Source organism: Musca autumnalis, unplaced genomic scaffold, assembly GCF_047663935.1.
Source record: "Musca autumnalis isolate F117 unplaced genomic scaffold, ASM4766393v1 scaffold_1, whole genome shotgun sequence".
NCBI lineage: Eukaryota > Metazoa > Arthropoda > Insecta > Diptera > Muscidae > Musca > Musca autumnalis.
In genome coordinates this window covers 191,157,162-191,173,581 of record NW_027411644.1, presented here as the reverse complement: position 1 = coordinate 191,173,581, position 16,420 = coordinate 191,157,162, and the positions used below count along the sequence as shown (strand labels likewise).

Below are 16,420 nucleotides of genomic sequence, written 5' to 3'. Positions count from 1 at the left end.
ATCCCGGGTATTAGGGTTAATAGTGATTTTTATGAAATTCCAAGTATGCAGTTTTATTTCGTCTCACTAATAAACAATATTTAATAGAACAAAAGTATATTCCATAATACAAATAACGGTACATTTTACAAAAACCTAAAAATGATGGGGACAAAAGTTTACATACACCCCAAGGACATATGCGTATTGCCGTGCAATTTATGGAATTAACAGCAAAATGTATACATTTTATTGTTTTGGCGAATGCCTCTGGGTGTCTGAGATATATTTTAGAGAGAAGAAAATAATTTTTGTGGGTCAAATTCCGTTATTTAAGGTCAAACTTCTTGTAAGCTTGTTAAAGCTGAACCTTGCTTAATTCTTTGCGTTTTTAGGTAATGCACTTTAAAAAAACCACAAAATTAGTGTCAGATTACAAATTTTGAGAACCTAGAAAGCTTTGGAGTTGTTCTTGTGCAAAATATTGCTTCTTGGACTTCGATAAATGCCCGCTTTTCATCAGATTTCTCAGGAAGTTAATAGATTCCGCGGAATTCTTGGTGCAAATTACATATAGAAGGCCTTGAATTGCCTTGTAATATGGTCTGATACAATCCTCTGGCATCAATTAACTCAGAAATGTACAATTATACGAAACTTGTCGCCCCTATAGTGACGGTAATGATCATAATACGAAAACGACGTTGTTCACAGTACAAATTTCATGCTTTTTTGGTAGTGCTTACATTTTGATGCTTTAGAAGCTTCGGGAACAGGTTTGTAACAGAATATTTCACATTTCTGATTCAATTGAGGTCCAAGGAATGTATCGGACTATATTAGAAGGCAATTCAAGGCCTTCTGTTTGTAATTTGCGCCAAGAATTCCGTGGAATCTATTCACTTCCTGAGAAATCTGAGGAAAAAAAGTGTATTAATCGACGTTCAGGAAGGTATATTGTGCACAAGAACAACTTTAAAGCTTTCTCGGGCCTCAAGACTTGCAATCTGACACTAATTTTGTTCTAATTTTTAAAGTGCAATACCTAAAAACGCAAAGAATTGAGCAAGGGTAAGCTTAAACAAGCTATACTAGAAGTTTGACCTTAAATAACGGCATTTGACCCCCAAAAATTATTTTCTTTTCTCTAAAATATATCTCAGACAGCCAGAGACATTCGCCAAAACAATAAAATGTAGAAATTTTGCTATTAATTCCATAAATTTGACGGTAATACACATATTTCCTTGGGGTGTATGTAAACTTTTGTCCCCATCATTTTTAGGTTTTTGTTAAATTTACCGTTATTTGTATTATGGAATATACTTTTGTTCTATTAAATATTGTTTATTAGTGAGACGAAACAAAACTGCATACTTGGAATTTTATAAAAATCACTACTAACCCTAATACCCGAGATTTAGGGGGTGTATGTAAACTTTTGTCCCTGACTGTATATATATATATATATATATGGTAACATGGGGCGCCTTCGCCACTGGGGCGGGTACGCCATCGCCGATTTTCTCGCAAAATACAAGTGCTAGAAAAAATCCGTTAAACGCAAAATTGTGAGTTTAATGAAGATCTATCATCTCCCAAAAGTTGGCAGTTGTGTCATAAGTATGATAGCGGAAGCACGCGGTTTTGTGTTTTGAGGATATTGGGAAAAATAATTATGGTAGATGTTTTTTGTGATATCTTCTTTACCTTTTGTGATATCAAAAACATATTTTATACCGTTAGAAGACAACTACAGAAGAATAGAAATCCCAATAATTTGCATGAAAAAAACAATAACAAATGTCAATATATTCATATTATGAGATATGTTGGGGGTGGGGCGCCTACGCCATGATAGGGGTATGGTGGGTTAATGTCAGAATTTTGTCATGTTTAACTTCAATTCTTTATGCCATAGATATACCACACTATAATGTGAAGTTAAAATCAAATAGTATCATAAACGTATCTTGTTTTGGTTATATTATGATTTTTGTATCTAAATTCAAGGAACCTATTTCAATTAACCGCTAGAATCGGTTACTATTTGTGAATTTTAGAATCATTTTTGATTATTCTATAGAAAACATGTTCCTTTTTCGCATAATATTGATATTTAAGGAAAAAGTATGGTAAATTACAGTTTTAGAGTCCGTTGGAAAATGTTTAATTTCGATGGCGAAGCTGCCCCATGGGTGGGGAGGCTTCGCCACTTTTTAGACATTTTGTAAATTCGCAAAAATAATATTTTAAAAACAAAATTATAGCCACTTATATATCAAAACTTATAGTCAAGGTACGCTAATATTTGTACCAAGAATAATATTTGAAAAAACTTTAACGGTGTCGGTATGAGAACATTTTGAAAAAAACGTGGCGAAGGCGCCCCATGTTACCATATATATATATATATATATATATATATTGTTACGGAATTAGATTTAACTAATCTCCGTGTAGACGTTGTTTTATTCCCCGATACGATTTGTACCAAATAAAACAGGGTTCGTTTTCGATTACGTTTCTACAATGCTTTATTTACTTTATTACACTTATTCAGAACCGACTTTAATTACAAAGCACACAGCAAGTCTCTAGTTAGCACGCAGCTCTTATTTAACCGATCTGTTCAGTTCAACGCTTAAAACACCACTACTCAATGTTGCCGTTCCTAACGCTATTTATACCCAAAATCTCCTTGGTCTAGAATTATCCAGTAATCTGGCAACATCTCGAATCTGTGCAGCGAACACACAGACGCACATTCGCACTAAGCGAACAACCATACTCACATACATACAAGTAGACCAGCACAGTAATGACGAATTACAACAACACGAAATACAAGAAGTAGAAACTAAACGATAATTACACGATTATGGAAAGACAAATAAAATCGCATTAATAAAAGGTAAAGTAACATCCAGAATAATGAAGAGAGTTCTACATGGTAGTTGTTGTTGCTTAAATAAAGTAACTGCGTAATAAAAACTTTACGTTACAATTCAAATTTTTAAATTAACGGAAATTAAACTAAACTAACTTAAACCTATCAGTTACATTCGTAAAGCGTTCGGCACATACGGTCCGTTTAGTGACACGTTGGGACACGCGTTGTCCCAAAACAGTTAAATTATGTTTAACTTTAATGCGTCAGCCATGTTGTTGTTTTTAAAAAAACTTGGCATCACTTACACATTTTTCATGTGGTTGTTGTAGCGCGACGCTCAACGCACCGTATGTGCCGAGCGCTTAACAATATATATATATTAAATAAAAAAGTCCAAACGACGAGCTGCACAATAAAACACCGCTTATAGAGGCGGTACAACGTTTGTTAAGGGGTAGTTTACACTATATGTAAATGTCATATGACATGAAATTTCCCATAGTTATATATTCGCTAATATGTGCAATATTGGAGATTTTCCTTACGCCATTTACTCTGTGCGTCCACACCAGCAAAAATGTAAAAAAAAACTACATCTCCACATTGCCTCCGTGGGTAGATATGGAATATTTTTATTTCGTGTCATATGACATTTACATATAGTGTAAACTACCCCTAATATGTGAGGTATTTTGTTAAATTTAAATAAAAAATTAGGGCCTAATAGTACGTTTATATATAACCGGATTTAACAAACCCACTATGTTTTAAATGTCAATTCCATTGGTTTGTTATAATCCGGCTTATGCGGCACTGTGGTGGGGTATCCAGCTAGTTCAGGGGAGCTGTACTCAAGGCGGTCCCAACCCTGGCACCATCAGCCCAAGGGGATAAACAATAATTGAATTTGAACATACAAAGACAAGAACACAAACAACAAATACAACCCTACATATACCAGTGACAAAGGTGCTTGATGGAAAATTGCACCCACACATAGCCCGCCCAACCTTGACCCTTTAGTCCGTTTCATCAGTCATTATTAAAAGGGCCCCGTGCTCCACACACACTTACCTAGCAATTTACATCATATTACCCCCTTTATAACACAAAACTAGCACATGATTTTTCTTGACAATCAAGCATAAAAATATATTGATGGCTTAGTCATTTTTTCTCTTAACCTACTAACAAAAATTCATAATCATAAAAAAAAAATGAATTATTAATACCGAAATTAGAGACAAAATGGCGAGTCACTGACTCAGATTACCTCTCTTTTCCAATTACAATGCCAATTCGGCCACACACAATAAAATTCTAACAAATTCCCTACCTAAAAGAGCTCTCTTAAGCGGTGAGTAGACTGTTCATTGGTAGTCTTAATATTTTTTTTTGTTTAAATCCTTTTATGATAATTTTGCTGAGAAGTAATCCTACACTCGATTAATATTAATAACCCTCACATAAAAAAAATTAACATTAAAATATTGAGTATGGACAACACAACTTATTTTAAAATATATCTAGTTTACGTTAAAAATCAATTTAATTAGAATCAAGATATTTTTTTTATATTAAGAATTAATTCAAAATTTTATCATTATTTTCATTTCAGGTTTTTTTTTTCTCCTTTTGATAATTGGCGCTCATGCGCGAAATGGCCGTCAATTAAATAAATTCGTTCTTCGTAAGCAGTGTAAACGGGGGATTTCACTATTTAATTTACCTGGCATCAAAGGCTTACATCAATCTTTTACTCAATTCAGCAAAGAAAGGGTTTTCTTGGCAAGCACCAGAAACGCACGGTTTACATCAATTCTTCAATGATCCAGGCAATCATATGTGTGGTTCACAGCAAAAACCAAAAAATCATAATAAGGTTATTTCTGCTTCCCCGATGTATTTTTATGGATAATTTTCAAATAGTTGAATAAAATATTGCTGCCCTCCTCCCTTTTGGAGCGTCGAGGAGGACAGTTGATGTCTTCTTTTAAATTGTTGGTGCAATTTAGTTGGTAATCTGCCCACAACATTAAAAAAAAAAAGACACAATTTTAAATAAAATATTTGAATTGATTTTTTGAAAAATAATTTATAATTATTTGTTTTAATTTTTTTTTTGTTTTCTGGGTGAACGTTAAGGTTTAATATCCCAACTTAGGGGTTAGACACGGCACTTGATTCTCACGCGCTTTTTAGGTTCTAGGCCCTTTTATATCCTGGGAAATGACGCTACAATTTTCCCCTACTTTCCAATAATTTTCTTTTATTTTCCTTCAGTTTATTTATTTTTGGCCTGTTCCCGTACTTTATAAAGTGGTAAAAGTCGTAAAAGTTGTAAAAGTCGTAAACGATTTTCATATAAATTTTGTGTACGGGAACGCAAAATGTGTAAAAGTGGTAAAAATTGTAAAAACTTTTTAGTTCTGGAACAGAGCTATACTTTTACCCCCAGGTACTACTAAACCTGTCATACTTCAGGGTTGTATTTCGTCATATGTTATCATTCTCCATTACCCTACTCAAACACAGCCCTGCAATTGGCACCACTTTTTATTCACCAGCATCTACTTGCCGTTTCCGCGCCTCATTTTTAAAACGTTGTCTCGTTTGATCGGTCGTGCGAAGAAATTTTGTCGGGTTTTTCGTTTCTTTTTTTATTAAAAAAAACTGCAAAGACCACGCAACAAAACTTCACCATTCTAGTGCCTTGCAATAAGAATGGGGATGTGCGTGTAGTCTTTGTTTCGCAAAATTGGATAAGTATGAAAAAAAGTAAAACGCAAGCAAAAACTATGGAAATTTTCATGACCACGAGGTTATGGTGCATTTTTTCTTCATGTGTGAATGTTCCTACACAGAACTCCCAGGTAAGATCAGAATAATAATTTATCATGCATTTCAAATAGAAATAACATTTTTTTTTCTTATATTTCCAGAAAAATGTGTATTCATTGAAATAATTGTCTTTACGTGTATTAACATACGCTTGCTTTACACACAATTATTCCTATCCATCATTGACAATATGTTTATATGTATGTGCATGGAGGGTGCCGCTATGCGAAAAAAACTTGCATTTCGCGTACATGTCACGTACGCTAGTCACACATACAGTATGGACTTTTTTAATGGAGCCAACACAGTCACAATTGTTCGACCCACGCCAGTCACACACATGTTTGTATGTACATGTTATCAAGTCTCCACCATCATGACTGTACGACGCAACAGCAGCCCTTTACTATTACGCTGGCGTCGCTGCCTTTTGTAACTGCGTCATGATAAGTTCAATGGAGTTCGGTTAACGCGGGACTTTGTGCTGAACGTACATTTCCACAGGTAATTTATTTCTTTGTTGCAAATGTTCATTTCTATTTTATATTAATTATGACTTTATTTCCTTTCCTTACAGATAAACCTTAGTGGCTGTTAATACTTTGGGTGTACAAGATTTACCTAGCAACATCAACAATTTCCTTTACCTATGTCTCTTGTTACGTTTTGTGAATAGCCGTTTGCGTTGTTTCATAACAACAACTCATGGAAAAGTTTACTGCATGAAAATTCAACATTGTCTGAGCCACATTTGCTGTTGCCTGCCGGTCATCGTTAGGTGAGTTCTATCTCAAAGCATGGTGTATGGACATTAGTGTTAAAGTGCTCATAAAGAATTTGGTTTCATTAAGAATCACACAAAAAAAATCTCGTGTAAAAACTACCTCATCAGCTAAATTGTTTTGCTCCAGATTCCTGTTAATTGCTACCTGACCTACAGTGCATACTCATCCCAAAAGTGTTCATCGCGTAATGACAAAAACATGTATGAATATGATCATCAACCAGCAATGTTCGCCAGAAATGGTGTATTTTATAATCCTAAAAACAGTGTGTTAAATATGTGAGAAAAAATGAAATAGGTGGATATAATGAAAATGCTGCTGGATTGATATGAATGTGTTTTTTTAATATATTTAGTGAATTCATGGTTAAAATTAGTGATCCCATACAAGACCACAAGTGAATTTGAAGGAATAAAAAGGATTTGTTATGAAAAGTGATGGTCTTTGAATGACATTCCAAGAGCGATTTAGTTCCTAATAAAAATGTGATTTACTGAATAGGAGGCAAGGCCAAAAATGTTCTCATACGTTCCAGAATTCCTAAGAAAAATTATTGTTGTGTTATGTTGATATAAGAACAATGGTGGTGGATGATGGTGATGATGTGGTCTTCACAATAAAGTGTTTTCTTTTTTTGTTATGCAGTAGACATGGCACAATCATACAGGTACCCGCATCAGCCCAGCTGATGTACTGTGAGCTGTCAAAAAAGTTGTTGTAATTGAAAACACAAAATTAAAAAACAAAATTTTAAAAGAAAAATTGTGAGTTTTTGTCGGATTTTTGTAATAATGTGTTTATTAATAACTACCTAACAAAATTTTGTTGAAAAAATTGTGTGAATCGCTTTATTTTTGGAAAACATTTTTGACATTTCACAGTACTGAACTCGTTTTTGTTGTAGTTGTTTGCTGATGCATCTACCTGTTAATTGTACCATGGCAGTAGAGAAACAATAAACAGGCTGATTGCCCTCATGACATATGTTTGTGTGCGTGTGTGTGTTTTTGTGGCTACAAGTAAATGATTAACCAAATGAAAACGTGCAATTAAATGTGTGTAAACAAAAAAAAAAAAACAAACAATGTGAAGAAATAATAATAAGAATAAGAAGAAAAATTTTAAGAAAGAACAAATAATTTTAATGCATTCAAATCATATTCATTTGTTCAGTTGAATAACTATAAACAGAGAAATGTTACTTTCGTTGATTAATTCTGGTTTTTTGTTGTTGTTGTGTATTTTCAGTTCTTGTTCGTGTAAGGAATGTTACCAGAAATTGTGTACCTTTCAACCACCAGTGTGTGTTTTGCCCAACATCAATTTTTTTTGCATCAATGGACAAGTAGGCTCATTTAATCATTATGAATGGCGAGAACTCCCGTGTTTACACAAATGCTAAATGTTTGCTGCTGATTGTTTTTAGGTGAGTTTGGCATTTCTATTTCTATTATACTGGGACAGCTGACTGACAGTGAGACAAGGCCTTGGTGGCATTAATATTAGCCAAAGGTGATGAATGTGATTATTAATATGAAATGTTAATGGTGCAAAATATCTATTGTCTGCGGAATTTTTTAATTTATTACAATTGAATTTGTGATATCAATTTATTACTTTGAATGTTGTTTGCAATTATTTGATAATTGGTCTCTACGTCGATGGTCAGACTAGCAAGGTTTCTTGAAACCAATTTCGGTAAAGTTTCTTTTCAAGTTTCGTTAGTGTCCACACACGTTAACGTGAAATTTAAGATTTTTGCGTGTCCTCTTTATTTTACCATTCGCATTTGTTGTGTTTCTCATACCAATAAAAACAAAAAAAGACATAAATAAACCAAAAAAACAACATAAAATAATTAACATTAATAATTAAATTATTATTAATAGTTAAATTTTCACTATTTCATTAATTAAATGTTTTTATGTTTGTTTTGTTGTTAACGTTTGCTTGAGAAAATAAAAATGAAAGAAAATCGAAGAAATAATCTTGCAACGAAGAACGAGAAGAGGCAACACAACAAACACAGAAAACCATGTACATGGGTTTCACTACTTCATACCCCTCGCCTATAAACTTGACGTCGCCATGTTGAAACCGTGCTAGTCTGACCATCGACTACCTGTGGAAGGAGTGGCTATGATCACCTCCCGTGAATATGTTTTATTATTGTTGACTACGTGAAACGAAAAACAAATAAAGAAATTACACCTTTTTTTGCCGCCATTGAATTGGACTTGACGTATTTGTATAATATTTATATTTTAGTATACCTTCCTTATTATTATTTTTTGTGATGTATAAACATTTTATGATATATTAGATCGTTTGTTTTCCTATATTTAAAATTCCTTTTCATAGGGAACCCCGAGTGTACTAAACATTATTAATAAAATTATCCTATTGGGTTGTGATTTTCAGTTTGAAAAGAAAATATGTCCTATTATTTCAATGGGGTTTGGGTTTAATCAATATGTCTTTGAGAACAAATAGCCTTTCCAGGTAGATTGCATTCACTGTGGGTGTAAAAATGTTAGCTTCTTAATTTGAATTAAGGGATTTTGGTTTGATTTGTGATTTTTAGAGATTTATAAGGCATACAACAATTCCCTGTTTTTTTTATGGTTTACTCGTTTATAGTTGACATGCTATATTAAGGTGGTTAGACTTTTTGTACTAGTTTATTTGGAGCTTACTTGTCTCCAGACCCAACGTGGGGAACTCCCACACCCTGAGATCTATTGGCCGGGCAATTTAAGTTATGTACTATCATGCTAATGACTACTATAGAAAAAGAGGCAAGAATATTATGATATAATTTAAAAAAAAAAAAAAACCAAAATAGGTAGATAAAATTGGACGTTCACGACACAAATTTATAACCTATATTGCACTATTATTATCATATCACAATAATCTATTGATATAGTTAAATAAAAGCCAAATAGATTGATAAAAGTGGACACACACGACACACATTTATTAACCTATATTGCACTATTATTACTATATCACAGCTTTATTGCACTTTTTCTATATTCTAATGTCTTTGGCATGATAATTCCCGAGGGGTTTTCCCTGAAGTGTCTCCAATTCGTACATGTTATTTCCAATTGGTCTTACTACTCTACACTTAAGGAATTTCTTACAGAATTTGGAATTTATATTGTTCTTAAAATCAGACAACACATGATTCCTTCTATACACTTCTTGCCCGGGCAAGAATTTGACAATTCTTGCTCGTTGATTGTAACGCTTTGAGCTGCTTTCGTATGCCTGATGCATGCTATCCCTCATCTTCTCTCTCATCAATTCTAATTTCTCATTTCTGTTAAAATGAACGATTTGGTGATCTGTTAATGATCTGAGGCGCTTAGCTAATTTATAATCTGCTCCGCTTGAAAACCGATTGTACCCGAATAAGGAAAAAAATGGATTGACGCCGGTTGCGGAGTGCACGGAAGTCCTCAGAGCCTGTTCAATTTCGGATAGGTATAGATCCCAGTCACGGTGATCTTTCTCAACATATGACCTTATCGCCGCTAGTACCGACTGATTTACTCGCTCTGATGCATTCGATTGAGGAGAGTAATAGGCCGTTGTTATATGGTTGATTTTATAGTTGTTTATCATTTCCTCGAAAGATTTCGACAAAAACTGCTTCCCGTTGTCGCTGTGTATTGTTTCCGGCACACCGAATACGTGAAATACATGGTGTTCCAAGAACCGTATGACATTTTGGGCAGTAGCCTCTTTCATGGCATGTAGAAAAGTAAATTTCGTGAAATGATCCACTACAATAAAGATGTAAGCATTTCCTTTTTTGGAACGAGGATATTTTCCCAAGAAGTCAATATACAACTTCTGGAATGGCCTTTCGGTTACAACTTCTTCTCCCATAGGTGGTCTCATGTTCTGATTGGAGGGCTTCGTTTCTTTACACATTTGACAGGCTTTTATGTATTGTCTGACCTGAGATACCATCTTCGGCCAATAATAAAACGTCTTTAGTCTGTTTAATGTTTTGGTTATGCCTTCATGCACTACTTCGGTATATGTATGGGCTTTTTCAATCAACGCGTAGGTGATGTCTTGGGGTATCCACAGTTTCCATTCGAATTCATTGGTGTCTGCATCAAAATGTTTGGCCCTTATGTACACTTTTCCGTCTTCTACCTTAAGGTCGGGTAGATTTACTTGATTCGAAATTATTGTGTCATTGAGTTCACAATACTCTTCACTCTCAAACGCCGTCGTCTCAAAACCCAACATATCCTCATTCTGGATTTCTTCGATTATAACCCCAGAGTCGGTGGGCATCCTAGATAAGGTATCCGCCACTACATTTTCGGAGCCTTTCCGGTGTTCTATAGAGAAGTCATATGCTTGGAGCTGCAAAGACCAGCGCGCAAGTCTGCCGCTTAAGTCCTTTAAGGACATCAGCCATTTAAGGCTAGCATGGTCTGTAATTATGGTGAATTTCATTAATTCGACATAAGGCCGAAATCTTTTTACCGCTAGTACCGCTGCCAAACATTCCTTTTCAGTTACTGAATAATTCCGTTGGCGAGCATTTAATTTTTGGGAATAGAAGGCGATTGGATTTTCTCCTCCGTTATCGTCCTTCTGAAACAACACAGCCCCAATTCCATAGTCTGATGCGTCACATTGAATGAAGAATTCGCGTGAGAAATCTGGGTGACGAAGGACTGGGGCTGAGGTCAGGGCCCTTTTCAGCGTATTGAATGATTCCATTGCCTTTGAACTAATAGAGAATTTTTGGCCTTTTTTGAGGGTATCGGTAAGGGCAGCAGATATGGAGGCGAAATTTTTGATGAACCGCCGGTACCATCCTGCGGTTCCCAAAAAACTTCTAACCTCTCTCGGATTTTTCGGTACTGGTATTTCTTTAATAGCATGTATCTTCTCTGGGTCGGTTTTAAGGCATCCGTTCCCGATTATAAAACCGAGGTATTTCAATTCGGTAAAACAAAATAACGATTTTTTTAGACCAATTGTGAGATTTGCTTTTAGTAAGCATTCAGCCACTTCGTTAAGCAATTTTATATGGTTATCGAAATCCTCTGAGATAATAAGAAGGTCGTCTAGGTAGATGAAGACGTTGGACTTGAGACGGCCAGGGATAACTTTATCCATTAAGCGACAGAGTCGCTGCGCCGCATTACAAAGTCCAAACGGCATTACGCGGAACTGATAAAGCGGTCGACCTGGTACCGTAAAGGCAGTATATGGCTTGGCTTCATCTTCCAGCTCAATCTGCCAAAACGCATACTTCAGGTCGACGCTGCTTATAAAATGCGTTTGATCAATTCTGCTAAGTATTCCATCTATGTTTTGTAGAGGGTATGCGTCTTTTACGGTAAGCGCATTTAGTTTCCGGGCATCCAGACAAAATCTATTCTTCCCGGGTTTTCTTACAACAGTCGTTCTATTACTCCAAGGAGAATCACTCTCCTCAATTACATTCAGAGCGAGCATGTTGTCTATCTCCTTGTAAACAATGTCTTGAACAGCTGGGGATAAGGGATAGTGTTTATCCTAGACAGGCTGTGCTCCTTCCACTAACTTGATGGCGTGTTTTTCTATCCTTGTACATCCTAAACCCTTCTCCTCAAATGTTGGAAACTTTTTAATGACTTCGTCTAACCTTTTCTTTTGATCTTCTGTTAAAGTATGCATTTTTGTATTTTCGTTTTTTGAATCGCCATGTATTTTTATTTGGAGGTCTAAATTAATTTCATTCAAGGGAAATATTTCTGGTGCTATTTCGAATAGACGCCAGAAATCGGCTCCTAGGTACAAATCCTGCTGTAGATCGGGACACAAATATAAATTCATTTTTCTAGTTTTTCCTTCATACTCAACATTAACTTGAATTCTGCCTAAAATTCTGTGCCTTTTCCCAGAGGCCGTACTTATATCGGAAGTGTAAGGTTGAATTTCCAAATCCAATTCCTCTACGATTTCTCGACACGGTTTACCTAAAAGGCTTACAGTTGCTCCTGAATCTAATAGGCCTTGTATCTCTTTCTCCCTGATTTTAATGAACACATATGGTCTTGGATCACTTATGTCTTGGCATCGTACTATGGTCTCACATAAAGATTTTCTACGCTTTCTATTCTCCTTTTGGTATTGTCTTAGCTTAAGGATCCTTTGTTTATTCTTTTCCTGTTTCTTAAATGTTTTTTTCTCTGAATTTTCTATCGGTTTATTTTCATCGCTGTTGCCAAAAATTTTTGTTTTTACAAGGTCATAGTGTTGTTGCCTTGATTCTAGTGGTAGGTAATGGCGTATTGATGGATAATTATTACATTGGTTCTCATTCACTTGTTTGTCAGCGGGTTTGCTCCCTTGTGCGGTTCCGTTGAACGATGGTTTCCCGCTGCAACCATGTTCTTTCGGGAGTTTCCCGACGCACAATTCGCACATTTTGGTGTTATTGTGTTGGGTTTACCACACTTAAAACAAAAGTAATTTCTTTGAGTGGAAGTGCATTCACGGAAGACATGCCCCGGGTTTTGGCAATTCCAGCAGACAGTCTGGGTATTTATAGCCGCTATTTCCGGGACTTCATCTGTTTCCTCAAACCTACGGAAATTATCGACTTCTTCTTCTTCTTGTAAAGCATTAACCCGAATCGGTCTATTTATGGGTGTGGGTGGTGGCGGTGCCACATTTTCACGCCTAAAAAACGTCCTCTCAATCTCTAAACACTCGACTCTCAGTTGTTCGACGGAACTCACAGGCATTGCATAGACAATGCTAGATAGATTCTTTCGAAGATTTTTCTTTATTAATGTAATCATCTCATAATCAGAGACGGGTTTTTCCAACTTAGAACGCATGAGATTCATATCGTGAAAAAATGTGTCTATGGTTTCCCCAGGTTGCTGTTTTCGTTCCATGAGATCTCTCTAGTTTTAAACCTTTCGGTTAATCCATACTTAAGGGACATCCAATCAGTGATGGCTTCGTTCCTTTGTTGAAGCCAGTACCAATCATAAGCGGGTCCTGACACAAGGATGTGGAACTCATTTAGAATTTCCTCCCAGGACAATCTATAATGTTTTTGAAAATATTCGATTCTGTAAATAAAGTCTTCGACAGATAATGTGTTCGGTCTTCCTGAAAAATTTAAGTGAAACCGTTCCACTTTGAAGGGTTGAACGTAATTGGAATTAAATATGGGCGGCACATCCGAGCTTTGGCGGCTCGCGTTTGTATAACTATTGTGCGGTCCAGGCGGAGCCTGAGGCCTAGGGGGTAATGGTGGTTGTGGGTTAGGGTTTGGATCATGGTTACGACCTACCGATAATCTGGCGATAGATTCATTCAATTTTTGAATTGCAGATTGAAACTTTTCCATTTCCTGGCTGACACTTTCTTGTACTAAATTTCTAATACTAGCTCTAGCGTCGTTTACGCTCTCTTGTACCATACCTCTAATCATATGATCCATTTCGTTCTCTGGTACTCGAGCGCCAGCACTCGTACTAGCATTAGGATTGTTAATTGTACCTGATAAATCTTGTATTGAACCTTCTCTGTTGGCCATGATTACTTCTGTTCTTTTCTTCTTCGTTTTGGGTCTAGGAGTTTGAGGTGAAAATACACTAACATCAAAAGCTGACAAACGATTCCTTTTGCTACGTCTTTTCCCACCTATCTGTTCACTCATTAGATTGTATAATGATAATTAACAGTTGAACTCGGATCTTAACAGTGATTTGAATTTACGTTTTGGCAATGATATAAACAAAAAAAATGTTGTGGTAAGAAATAATTTATGAAAAAATGAAAGCAGATTTACCTAAATAAAAAAAAATACTGGATGAACTAGTTATTAATACGTTAATGAACTAAACAAACAATACATAAAATCAAATAACATAAAATATTAAAGGTTAGTTTTTTTTTTTTACTTTTAATTTTCAACATACATATAAGAGGGCATAAGATGTATTTTCAATTGCTTGGTTATGAAAGTGTGTGGATTTTTTTATGAACATTTGTTTCTTTTTTCTTTAATCATGTTAAATCAATGTGTCCCTATTGGTTGTCACGGTATATTGCTAATTAGGAATTAACGTTACTGAACAAACACATAATTAGATCAAACACGACGGCAGTTTTCCTATATTAGTAAGAAAAGAGATCACGTACACGAGTACTTTGCGCAATGCACTCTGTGATACCTTCGTCACTGAAGCAATTGCACATTTCCCCTTATGTTTTCTCTAACGACTATTGAAACTACTTATCACAAAACATATACACATAAACAGAACAGGTCATAAACAATACATCATTTGTTACATTAGACGAACAAGAGCTATTGCACTTGACCATTTTGGAATTTTTAAAACAAATATCCTAATTTTCTCATACTTATAGCTAATTATTGCACATTTAACACAATTTCAAAAGGGAAAATGTGGTTGCAAAATTTGCATTATAAGAAAATGCGATATTTGTCTTTTTGGTTTATTGCATCGTAGGTCTATTTTACAGCGCACTGGTGGTATTGCACTGTGTATTGAAATTAAATCATTTTATGATTCGTTTTTTATTTTGGGCGCCATATTGTTATAATCCGGCTTATGCGGCACTGTGGTGGGGTATCCAGCTAGTTCAGGGGAGCTGTACTCAAGGCGGTCCCAACCCTGGCACCATCAGCCCAAGGGGATAAACAATAATTGAATTTGAACATACAAAGACAAGAACACAAACAACAAATACAACCCTACATATACCAGTGACAAAGGTGCTTGATGGAAAATTGCGCCCACACATAGCCCGCCCAACCTTGACCCTTTAGTCCGTTTCATCAGTCATTATTAAAAGGGCCCCGTGCTCCACACACACTTACCTAGCAATTTACATCATATTACCCCCTTTATAACACAAAACTAGCACATGATTTTTCTTGACAATCAAGCATAAAAATATATTGATGGCTTAGTCATTTTTTCTCTTAACCTACTAACAAAAATTCATAATCATAAAAAAAAATGAATTATTAATACCGAAATTAGAGACAAAATGGCGAGTCACTGACTCAGATTACCTCTCTTTTCCAATTACAATGCCAATTCGGCCACACACAATAAAATTCTAACAAATTCCCTACCTAAAAGAGCTCTCTTAAGCGGTGAGTAGACTGTTCATTGGTAGTCTTAATATTTTTTTTTGTTTAAATCCTTTTATGATAATTTTGCTGAGAAGTAATCCTACACTCGATTAATATTAAATGGCGGCATTAATAACCCTCACATAAAAAAAATTAACATTAAAATATTGAGTATGGACAACACAACTTATTTTAAAATATATCTAGTTTACGTTAAAAATCAATTTAATTAGAATCAAGATATTTTTTTATATTAAGAATTAATTCAAAATTTTATCATTATTTTCATTTCAGGTTTTTTTTTCTCCTTTTGATAATTGGCGCTCATGCGCGAAATGGCCGTCAATTAAATAAATTCGTTCTTCGTAAGCAGTGTAAACGGGGGATTTCACTATTTAATTTACCTGGCATCAAAGGCTTACATCAATCTTTTACTCAATTCAGCAAAGAAAGGGTTTTCTTGGCAAGCACCAGAAACGCACGGTTTACATCAATTCTTCAATGATCCAGGCAATCATATGTGTGGTTCACAGCAAAAACCAAAAAATCATAATAAGGTTATTTCTGCTTCCCCGATGTATTTTTATGGATAATTTTCAAATAGTTGAATAAAATATTGCTGCCCTCCTCCCTTTTGGAGCGTCGAGGAGGACAGTTGATGTCTTCTTTTAAATTGTTGGTGCAATTTAGTTGGTAATCTGCCCACAACATTAAAAAAAAAAGACACAATTTTAAATAAAATATTTGAATTGATTTTTTGAAAAATAA

The 16,420-nt window shown here is 35.2% G+C and overlaps 1 long non-coding RNA gene across 1 annotated transcript; it reads left to right on the top strand.

Annotated features, from left to right (window-relative positions):
* Nucleotides 1-5,408: 5,408 nt before the first annotated feature.
* LOC141388853 (uncharacterized) lies at nt 5,409-16,420 on the top strand. The gene is made up of 5 exons (XR_012408950.1): nt 5,409-5,745; nt 5,815-6,217; nt 6,291-6,491; nt 7,747-7,924; nt 15,947-16,420. It is a non-coding gene; the product is annotated as an uncharacterized lncRNA (long non-coding RNA).